Raw genomic sequence first — 10,321 nt, 5'->3', positions numbered from 1 at the left:
GTTGTCGTAGCCTAAGCAACAGCAGAAATGACACAAACCGGTGCCAAATGGTAGTGTCTGTGTCGATAAAGTCATGTATTTTATTATAAACCACTGCAGTCGAATTTTCCTTATCGGTATCTTCATTCCAACATACTATAAACCAGCTATCCCAGTCTCCGCCCCAGTCATAGTTGTCCTTAAATACCACGAACTAGTATGCATGCACGCATTTTTGACTGGCTGCGAATTTGGATACGTTTTCCAGTCTACTTTATAACTTAGAACACGGTAGGTTAACGAAAAGTAGATAGAAGCACCTGAATGCGATTAAGTTAACCGCCATCGACACATTGCAAAATCAAGAGAGCCGGAGCGGGTAGATACATGCAATTGGTGTCAGCAAGGGCGTATAAGCGATACGGCCTCTTAGTTAGCTTTATTGGCTTCGGTGCACACTTTTGGATACAGCACTGGAATACTAGCTCGTGGAGGTGTCGGTGCAGCTCGCACTGGGATCAAATATCAGGTACTTAAGTAGTAAGCTGACTGGCTTACTGTCGAAAAATGGGAGCAAACGGGCAGCTGGTGTAGTATTGAGGTAAGGGCACTGAGCTCTAGTGTTAGTAATAGGGTGATTCACTTTCGTTTCTTCCTTGTGTTAAGTCTGTTTGTCTTAAAGTATATTTCGTATTCTAGAAAGGACGTGCAGCTCGAAGCGCATCTTGTATATAGCAGATGCTGCGTCGGTTGTCCTTCGAAATTCATACACTCCTGGACACAACTATACGGCCACCTCGTCGAGTGCCCATAACTCAGTCATTTTTTATTATTTGACGGTGCGGTTTTCACACAAGTTGCAAAACATGCTTCAAAATAGCAAGGATGTGCTAACGCTCGCGGTTTTGCAGGGAGGCTCACATACAAAAAAGAGATTTGTCAGGCTGGACACAATTTGCGGCCACCATCGGCCCAATACAAAAACATATATAAAATAAAACATGTGTCATTTTGGCTGACTAGAAATTTGTATGTGCTGAGTTTCTGTGGGCGATTAAATGGACACTAGGGATCTAGAGCTCAAAGTAGTTGCATCGGGGTGTACACAATTGTATTATATGTAACGTGTTGTACTCGCACATCTGCTTGATCGATATTGATGGATAATTTTAAGATAGTGTCAACAGACCCATCCGCATTTTTTTAAAGTACTGTAGCAGATCATATGGAGAACACCGTGTAGTCGTCGATCTTACATTTCAAAATTCTTTATCAATGAGTTATGGGCACTTGACGAGGTGACCGTATAATTGTGTCCAGGGGTGTAGTTCTTTGATTTTGAATATGCTTCTATTCTGGTTAAACACTGAGCTTTTGTGTATGCCTCTCTCTGTTTGGTTGATATTACTTTATTTTCAGAGCTTCTTGGGGCAAAGCCCGACTTTGTGCTGTTATACAGAGGATTACAGTACGGGAGTATCAGGTCGGTCACTGTGAACCGACTTGGTACTCAATTCGCCTCGGCAGTTCCATCCGTAACCAGGATTGGTATTGTTTCTTGTTACATGTAGTACTGTTGCGGAAAGAAAAGTGGGAGACGTTTTCATATCGTTGTATGCATGCTGATCACTTACGGTACGTCGAGACGGTGTTGACACGCACTACGGTAAACATCATTAAGAAACTCGCACGGAACTAGTAACATCAGCACGATCTTCATCAGCTGGAATGCAGCCTTACTGCGTCCTAATTCTTGTAGCTTTCTTCCTGCGGAGTTGGCCCGGGAGTAAATCAACATCAAAAACCTCGAATTTGAACGGGTGGTATCCCTGTGCCGAGTATACCTTCTCCGGTACTGGAAGCTCTGACGCGCAGACCGCAGAGTGTGGTACGTACTCAGCACCCTTGTGCTATCCTGGTGTCTGTGAAGCGCCAAAGTGGGTAGACCAGACTGTCGACGTCTTCGTCAAGCGACTTGCGGCCGCTGACCGGAAGACTGCTACCAATGTCTGGCTTCTGCAGGGAGGACCTGGTTTTGCTTTCAACGATCGTAAGTCACGACGTGGATATTTCAACAAATAATCTCGCTTCTGAAATTTCTAACCTTTCCGTTTGGTGTTTCAACTGTAGTGGAATCTCAAATGAGCACCTTGTACAAACAGCTAAAAGGGACCGTGAATGTTTACACGATGGATCATCGCAACACTGGGCGCAGCACGTTACTGAATCGTCCGGCAGCCCAGACAATCACGAGCGGCTCACCTGGAGGAAAGAACATTGATCCTAAAGAATTTCCTTCGTGTGCCCAAGCACTGGAGCGTAAATACGGAGACCTCGCGTCATTCTCGACGACGAGTGCTGCAAAAGATCTCGTAACCTTCATTACCGAGTTCTCTAATGGCCAGCGCACTATTGTGTATGGTACCAGTTACGGGTCGTTATTGGTCGAACGAGTCATACATCTTGCCCCACCACAAGTTACTGGATATGTTATGGATGATGTTACTTACACATCGAGAACATCTACCGGAGTATTCCCCTACATGTCGTATGCGGACACTGATTATGGCGAAGTTGGCGACGCTTTCATGGGTCTTTGTGCGCAAGACCGTGGCTGTAGTGCCCATTTCAAGAAACCGCATACCTTAACGTCCACACTTGACAATGTGTTGGCCAAGCTTGACAAGAAACCCAACTCAACGTGTGCATCAATCGTGAGTAAAAGTGATGATGAAGTGACTTTACCGTCTCATGCATTGCGCGCTTTCTTGAGCTCATTGCTACTAGATTCAACTATGCGCAACGCAATCCCTCCAGTAGTTTTCAGACTCAATCGCTGTCATCGCAAGGACGTCGACGTCTTGAAGTTCTTCTTCAAATACTATGGAGAAGTCATCCGAGCCTCCAGTGTCGCAGGTCCGTATTACTCCGAGCTGTTGTACTATCTCATAGTCTTCTCGGAGCTATGGGAGCGACCGCAACCTTCGACAGCTGAAATGACACGACGTTCTACAGAGTACGGCATCAACGGGGGTATCTACGTGATGGCTCCGTTGTACTGTGCTTTCTCAAAAGAAAAGTCCAAGGCGTGTAACGAGCGTAAACTGGGCAACTACGATGCACAGGGAATCATCTACGAACATGACAAGTACTGGAACGCGACCGCTAAAATTCCTGTTGACGCCAGTGTTCTGTTGATGAGCAGTAAATTAGACGCTCAAACACCACACAAGAATGCGAAAGAATTTCTGAAAGCGACAACAAGGAGCGAATCACCTTTGATCATTCTGCTCACGGCGCGCTTTTGTGGACACAACTTGACCCCGAAAACTTTAAGAGCGAAACCTGCGGAATGAAGCTGCTTGTGTCCTACGTCAAGGGAGAGGGCGACTTGGCTAATCTGGATAAATCTTGCGTGGATGAGATGCCTGAACTCAACATGACTCAGGGATCAGAATATCTGGTCTACTTCGGTGTTGCTGACGCATACAACGGCATGTTGGACAACGAACTTCGGCAACAATTAGACACTGCCTCGTAGAAAGCACCATTTTTTCGGCCATGTGAAAAGATGTGAGACTTTAGTACGGCTGTTTGAACAATTGATATCGAGATGAACAAAAATACTACTACAGTAGTACTACGTAGTACGTAGTAACTGTTGAATGCAAAAAGATACAGACGCAATAAAACGGTATTTTCGTCGATTCTTGGGGGAAATGACAAATAATTTTTTTTAGGCTGCTGGACAGATATGTGTTGTTTATATATCTTAAATCCAACTTTTACATAAGAAGAACTACTACTTGATTTGTAGTGTTGTAAGTTATTGAGTAGACCGGCAAACGTATCCAAATTGTACAAGCTCGCAACCTGTTGGAAAACATATTAATATGTAGTGTTTAGGGACAATGACTGAAAGTGCAAACAACACCGCCCTAGTAGTTGAGTCTAAAAAGGAGCCTTCATTGTTCTTAATTGTTGAGCGAGGATCCGGAAGAACAGCAAGAAACTTGTCTATGTTATCACTGATCTGAACGCTCTTGCTATTTCTTTTTACCATAAATTTGATTATTATTTTTGTTGAAGGAATAATTACCCTACTGTTGATATGCACCGACTCTGCACGGTTCGGCTAACCGGCGTGACGTTCCAAAATGGACCGGTCCCAAACCGGTTAATCTGGTGGATGGCCAGGAGCACTGAAGTTTAGAGGACAGATTTAATTGACTTTAATCTACTCACTTCGGCATTTGCCTTTAACAACAACAATAGGTTAACAGCCGCAAACGCTCAACTCTACTGGAACGTTCCAAAATATGACGACGACTAAGCGCGCCGAAGTCCTCCTAGGGAGTGGGAACTACTTCCACTGGGAGTACAATATGCGCATGACGCTAGCCAGGAAGGGCCTGCTTGCGCATATTCAAGCCGTCAAGCCGGAGAACGAGATCACCGAGGCGTGGCTCGTCAATGATGCCAAGGCGCTCGGCATCATCGCTCAGGGAGTGGAACTCCAGCATCAGACCAAGATTCGGTCGGCCACTCGTTCCATAGAAGCTTGGGGAACGCTGCGAGAGTTCTATAACCGCACCACGCTCCACAACCGCGTGACGATGACGCGTCGCCTCCACGAGTTCAAGATGGAAAGTGGATCGACTATGGCAAAGCATCTGGATGCGTTTGATGAGCTGATCGTCGGGTTGCAGACGCTAGGAGAGCCCATGGACGAGGCACGCCAGCTGGTGGTGCTGCTGAGCAGCCTCCCCGATGAGTACGAGCTCATTTCGTCTATCGTGGAGAACGCCAAGGGTGTGACGCTCATCGAGGCCAAGGCAAAGCTGTTGAAGGAGTACGAGCGACTCGAGAAGAAGGAAACCATGGAGAAGGCGTTCCAAGTGAATGGGAACGCAGGCAAGTTCCGGAACGGCCGAGGGAACGGTCAAAAATGGAACGATCGAAAATGGAACGGTCCGAAACGGAACGTTGGGTTTCAAGGGCAAGTGTTTCAACTGTGACCAAGTGGGTCACATGAAGCGGTACTGTCCTGCTGCAAAGAAGAGCAGTCAAGACGATGCAGTGTTTGCAGTTGGTGGGGAGCGCTCGGCCGGGTGGCTGATTGATAGTGGTGCGACGTCGCACATGACCCCTCACCGGAACGACCTATTTGGGTACGAGGCACTAGACAGTGGCATCAACGTGACGATTGCAGATGGCAAGAAGCTGCGCGTCGCAGGAACTGGAACGGTCAAGTTGACTGGTTTGGACGGTAAACGCATCCGAATGGTGGACGTGCTTCACATTCCGGGGCTCGATAGACGGTTATTGTCGGTCGGGAAGCTCGCGGAACGAGGCATGAGCGTGGAGTTCCAGCGTTCCAGTTGTGTAATTTGGGGACGGAACGCTGCGATAGCGTCAGGGAAGAAGGTCGGTAAGGCGTTCCTGCTGGACTGTCAGCAGGAGGAGGCACACTTCGTGCAATACGCCGGTCCTGACAGCGAGTGGGAGCTTTGGCACGCTCGCATGGGTCACCCCAACAAGGACGCGCTGACGAAGACTCAACGTTCCACAATTGGTATCCCACATGTGAAAAATTGGAACGAGACTTTGTGCGGTGGATGTATGAAGGGAAAGCAGACCGTGACGACGTTCCCGTCACGATCGCTAACGAGAACGACGCGTGTGTTGGAACTAATACACACGGACGTAATGGGCCCAATGAGAACGATCTCAAAGGGTGGTGCCAAATATGTTCTGACGTTCGTAGACGACTACTCAAGGTTTGTCGTTGCGTACTTTATGAAGAGCAAGAGCGAGGTGGGCAGCAAACTGAAGGAGTTCAAGGCATTGTACGAAACACAGTGGGGGGAACGTCTAAAATGTCTTCGTTCCGATAATGGAACGGAGTTCGTGAACAAGACAGTTTTGGAACTATGCAAAGGGAACGGTATCGTGCATCAGCGTAGCGTTCCATACAGCTTTCAGCAGAATGGAGTGGCGGAGCGCATGAACCGTACCATCATGGAGAAGGCAAGAAGCATGCTGCACTACAAGTCTATGTCGACGCAGTGGTGGGCGGAAGCGGTTAGTACTGCAGTGTATCTCATCAACCGTTCCACGAACACATCAAACTCTGATGTCACGCCGTACGAGCTGTCGTTCCAGGTGAAGCCACGGATGGAACGCCTACGTGTTTTTGGATCACAAGGGTACGCTCATGTGGACGACGTGATGAGAACGAAGCTGGAACCCAAGAGCTTCAAGTGCACGTTCCTCGGGTACGCTGAGAACGTGAAAGGATATCGTGTGTACGACATGGATGCGTCGAAGGTCAAGGTGACACGGTCGGTCAAGCTGGACGAGCGTGAGGTGGGCGGAATCTATGACACGCAGGCGCCAGCTTCAGGAACGGTCATCCATGTGACGAGGAACGATGATACGATCGCTCCAATATCTAAAGGGAAACGTCAGCCTGCTCAGGATGAACCGATGGAAGAAGCAGAGGAGCCTGCTCAAGACATTGAGATGGACGACCTTGAACCGGTACCGAACGCAGAAATACAGCAGCTACCCGCGCCGGAGGAACCCAGGTTAAATAGGTTGGATTTGGTAACGTTCCATTCGCAGCCTCCATCGTTCCATGAGGACCGGATGATCTTCCATCCTGACACGGAACGATCCACGCGCTCTCGTGAACCGTTACTTCTACTTGGGAATGGTGACGATGAAGATGTGGAACGTAGAAGTGATGGACCGCCATCTCCTAAGCGTGCCAGAATCGACGAAGATGTTTTGCTCGCAGAGACAGTGTTGGCGTACGCGGCCAGCATTGGTGGCGATCCAGATACGCCTAACACGTACGCAGAAGCTATTGCCAGTAACGAAGCAGGAGAGTGGCGTCGTGCTATGCAGTCAGAGCTGAATTCGCATTCCCGGAACGGAACATGGACGCTCGTTCCACGTGGAACGACAACTCGTTCCATTGGATGTCGCTGGGTGTTCACGAAGAAGCGTGACGAGAACGGCCGGGTTATCCGTTACAAGGCACGCCTAGTGGCGCAGGGGTTCAAGCAGAAGTTTGGAATAGACTTCTTTGAGACGTACTCTCCAGTTGCGAATATGAACTCGATTCGAGTTGTACTCGCTGTTTGCGTTACGTGCGGCTACATTATGGAGCAACTGGATGCCGACACAGCGTTCCTAAACAGTGGTTTGAAGGATTTGGTCCACATGGACGTTCCATTTGGCCTCGAGAATGCTGAAGGCATGAAGTGCAAGCTGCTAAAGGCCATCTACGGCTTGAAACAAGCTGCAAGTGCATGGAACAAGACTATCCATCGCGTGTTCCTGCAGAACGGTTTCAAATATTGCGGAGCCGACCAGTGTGTCTACGTCAAGCGTTCCAAAAACGCATTCGTGTACGTATGTCTATATGTGGACGACATGATCATTGCGGCCAAGACGCGCGACGAAATTCGGGAGGTCAAAAACGCCCGGAAGAGCGCATTCAAGATGAAGGAGCTTGGCGAGGCCAAATTCATTTTGGGAATGGAGATTGACCACGATAGAGAATGTGGAACGTTGATGATCAAGCAAACTCGGTACATTGACGACATTGTGGAACGATTCAATCAACGGAACGCCAAGATGGTGGAGAACCCTTGCGCAGCAAACCTGAAGTTGTCCAAGATGATGTCGCCGACTACGGAAAAGGAACGTGCCGAAATGCGGTCACGACCGTATCGTTCCTTAATCGGGTGCCTCATGTACATCACAACCTGTACTCGGCCGGACATTGCCTACGTTGTCACGCAGCTGGAACGCTTCCTAGAGGATCCTGGAACGCAACACTGGAAGGCAGCGATTCGTGTTCTGCAGTATTTGAAGTCCACTCGCCATCATGGTATCGTTTACAAAAATGGAACGAGTGGATTTGAAACGCAAGCTGTCAAGGCAGAAGCGTTTACGGACGCAGACTGGGGAAGCAACATTGACGACAGACGTTCAGTGTCTGGCGTCATGATCATGATTGGGAACGCTCCGGTGGTGTTTAAGTCCAAGTACCAGAGGACGGTTGCACTTAGCTCAGCAGAAGCAGGGTACATGGCACTAAGCCTTTGTACTCAAGAGGTACTATAGACACGTGCCATGCTGAAGGACATGGGTCACGAGCAAGTGGGAGCGACGCAGGTCTGGGAAGACAATCAAGGTGCTATTGCACTTGCAAGCAACGCTGGATATCACGCGAGGACCAAGCACGTGGATATCCGTCACCACTTTATTCGAGAGAATGTGGAACGTTCCACAATCAAGGTGGCCTACATCGACACGAAGCAGCAGTTAGCTGACATGCTTACGAAAGCACTGGGAACGAAGTCGCTAGCGTTCCTTCGCGAAGCAAGTGGAATCAAGAAGAGGAACGACGTGCAGTAGCGGTGAGTGGGAGTGTTGATATGCACCGACTCTGCACGGTTCGGCTAACCGGCGTGACGTTCCAAAATGGACCGGTCCCAAACCGGTTAATCTGGTGGATGGCCAGGAGCACTGAAGTTTAGAGGACAGATTTAATTGACTTTAATCTACTCACTTCGGCATTTGCCTTTAACAACAACAACACCTACCCGTGACACAAGCAATTGTGGCACAAAGATGCTGTCATTGTTTAACCTTTTCAACCTGCTGTATTATAGCATGACGATGCACTGATGTGTGCTTTTACCCTCTGCGGGACTGTAGTTTTTTGGAAAATTCCTTAAGGTGACTCGATCCGAATGTTACGTGATTCAATCCGGTACGCTGCTTTAATTTAGACTCGCAATTGTGGATGATCGGTTCCTTCGTTTAAGAGCTTATCCACTATTAATAACGCACGGCAGGTCTTAAGCTACCCACAAATGCTAGGTTAGGGGAGGCCAGGATTATAGTACTGTAAATATACACGATTATGACCAGGATTTACCCTGGTCGTCGAAATATAGCTTAAATCAGTGTCCATATGGGGAAGATACGGGAAGATTTGTCGAGGACGAGTTAGATACGTATTGTGTGGCTGAGAATCATCCAGGATTACGCTTGGATGTGTACATCGTGTTTTGACGAAATCGCTATAGCAATGTATCGCTCCAGGACTAATCCTGTTAAAATCACGTAATAATCCTGCGAAGACCACAGTTATCAGATCGCGTATGGAGACAACGGAAGTCACTCTTTAAAGCTCTTATATCTGAATGAGGTTAAAAAAAGAAGAGACAACCTTTATAAAGGTGAAGAAAAATGTATTAGTAGCTGTTTAACTTCTGCACGCTTCCAAAATTTTAGCACACCATGGCCCGCCGACCTACTGCTTCACTTGAGTTGGGGGAAGTTCTTCGTCGCCCCTCTCTGAGGCGGCAAACTATCTTCCGTACCATTATCTTCAGCATTTGATGTCGATGTAGAGGCTTCCACAGGGGGTAGACGGGCCGTCAGTAGGTAATAGAGCAATTCGAATCGTCGGCGAGTAACCGCAGTCTTGCTCATGTCCGGATGAACACTCTTACACACCTGTCGAATGAGACTCCAGCATACATAGACTCCGCAGCCGAACGGATCAAACTGCAAAGGGTGTTCTGCGGAATAACATCGTATCCTTGCAGCCCAGCTAACTTGAGGTAGGTCGCCACAGCCTTGGCAGCATTCATGTAGGGGCCTTGATTTAGTGGATCATAGTAAAATATCCGTTTTTGACTCACCTTTACCGTAACACAGCACCAATGGAAGTTCATGAAGTTCAGGGGCAGCAAATGGTCTCCACCGCTTGGTCGCCCGCTTGATGGAGAATTAGATCGCGTATAGCAGCGTCTATAACTTGCTCGTCTCGGTTCCGGGTACGCTTGGACTTTGTTGTGGCGGACTGGAGCCCGGCGAATCTGCACGTAGGGTAGTTTCCGTAGAGTCTCAAGCACAACGCCTTTATTGTAGGGTCGTTTAGCCGAGCTGGGGGCGCCGCTCGATACAGCATCTCGTATTGGAAGTCCGGGTAGTTAGGGAGAGTCTCTATGCGTTTGTGTGGGTATGCCTTCACCACGGCTTCAGCCGCTGTGATCGCTAGATCGTGGTATTTAGCAGGTAGTGTTGGTAGTCCATCCTGCCTAAGCCACTTGTGCATGTATAGACCCAGATGGACCTGATTCTTCATATTCTGGACTCTCATTAAAGTATAGATCTGTTTACGCGAGAAGCTACCCACGGCCTTTATGATCAACGTCTCCACTGTACCTTGAGCTTGAGTGCGAGATACACCCTGAGACTGACTTAATTGAGAGTCGTCAATTGAAATTGCATCAGCCGCGGTGCTGCCAAC

This window comes from Phytophthora infestans, genomic scaffold (assembly GCF_000142945.1).
Source record: "Phytophthora infestans T30-4 supercont1.40 genomic scaffold, whole genome shotgun sequence".
In the NCBI taxonomy this organism is placed as follows: Eukaryota; Oomycota; class Peronosporomycetes; order Peronosporales; family Peronosporaceae; genus Phytophthora; species Phytophthora infestans.
The sequence above is the reverse complement of the archived record's forward strand: the minus strand, read 5'-3'. Positions refer to the sequence as shown.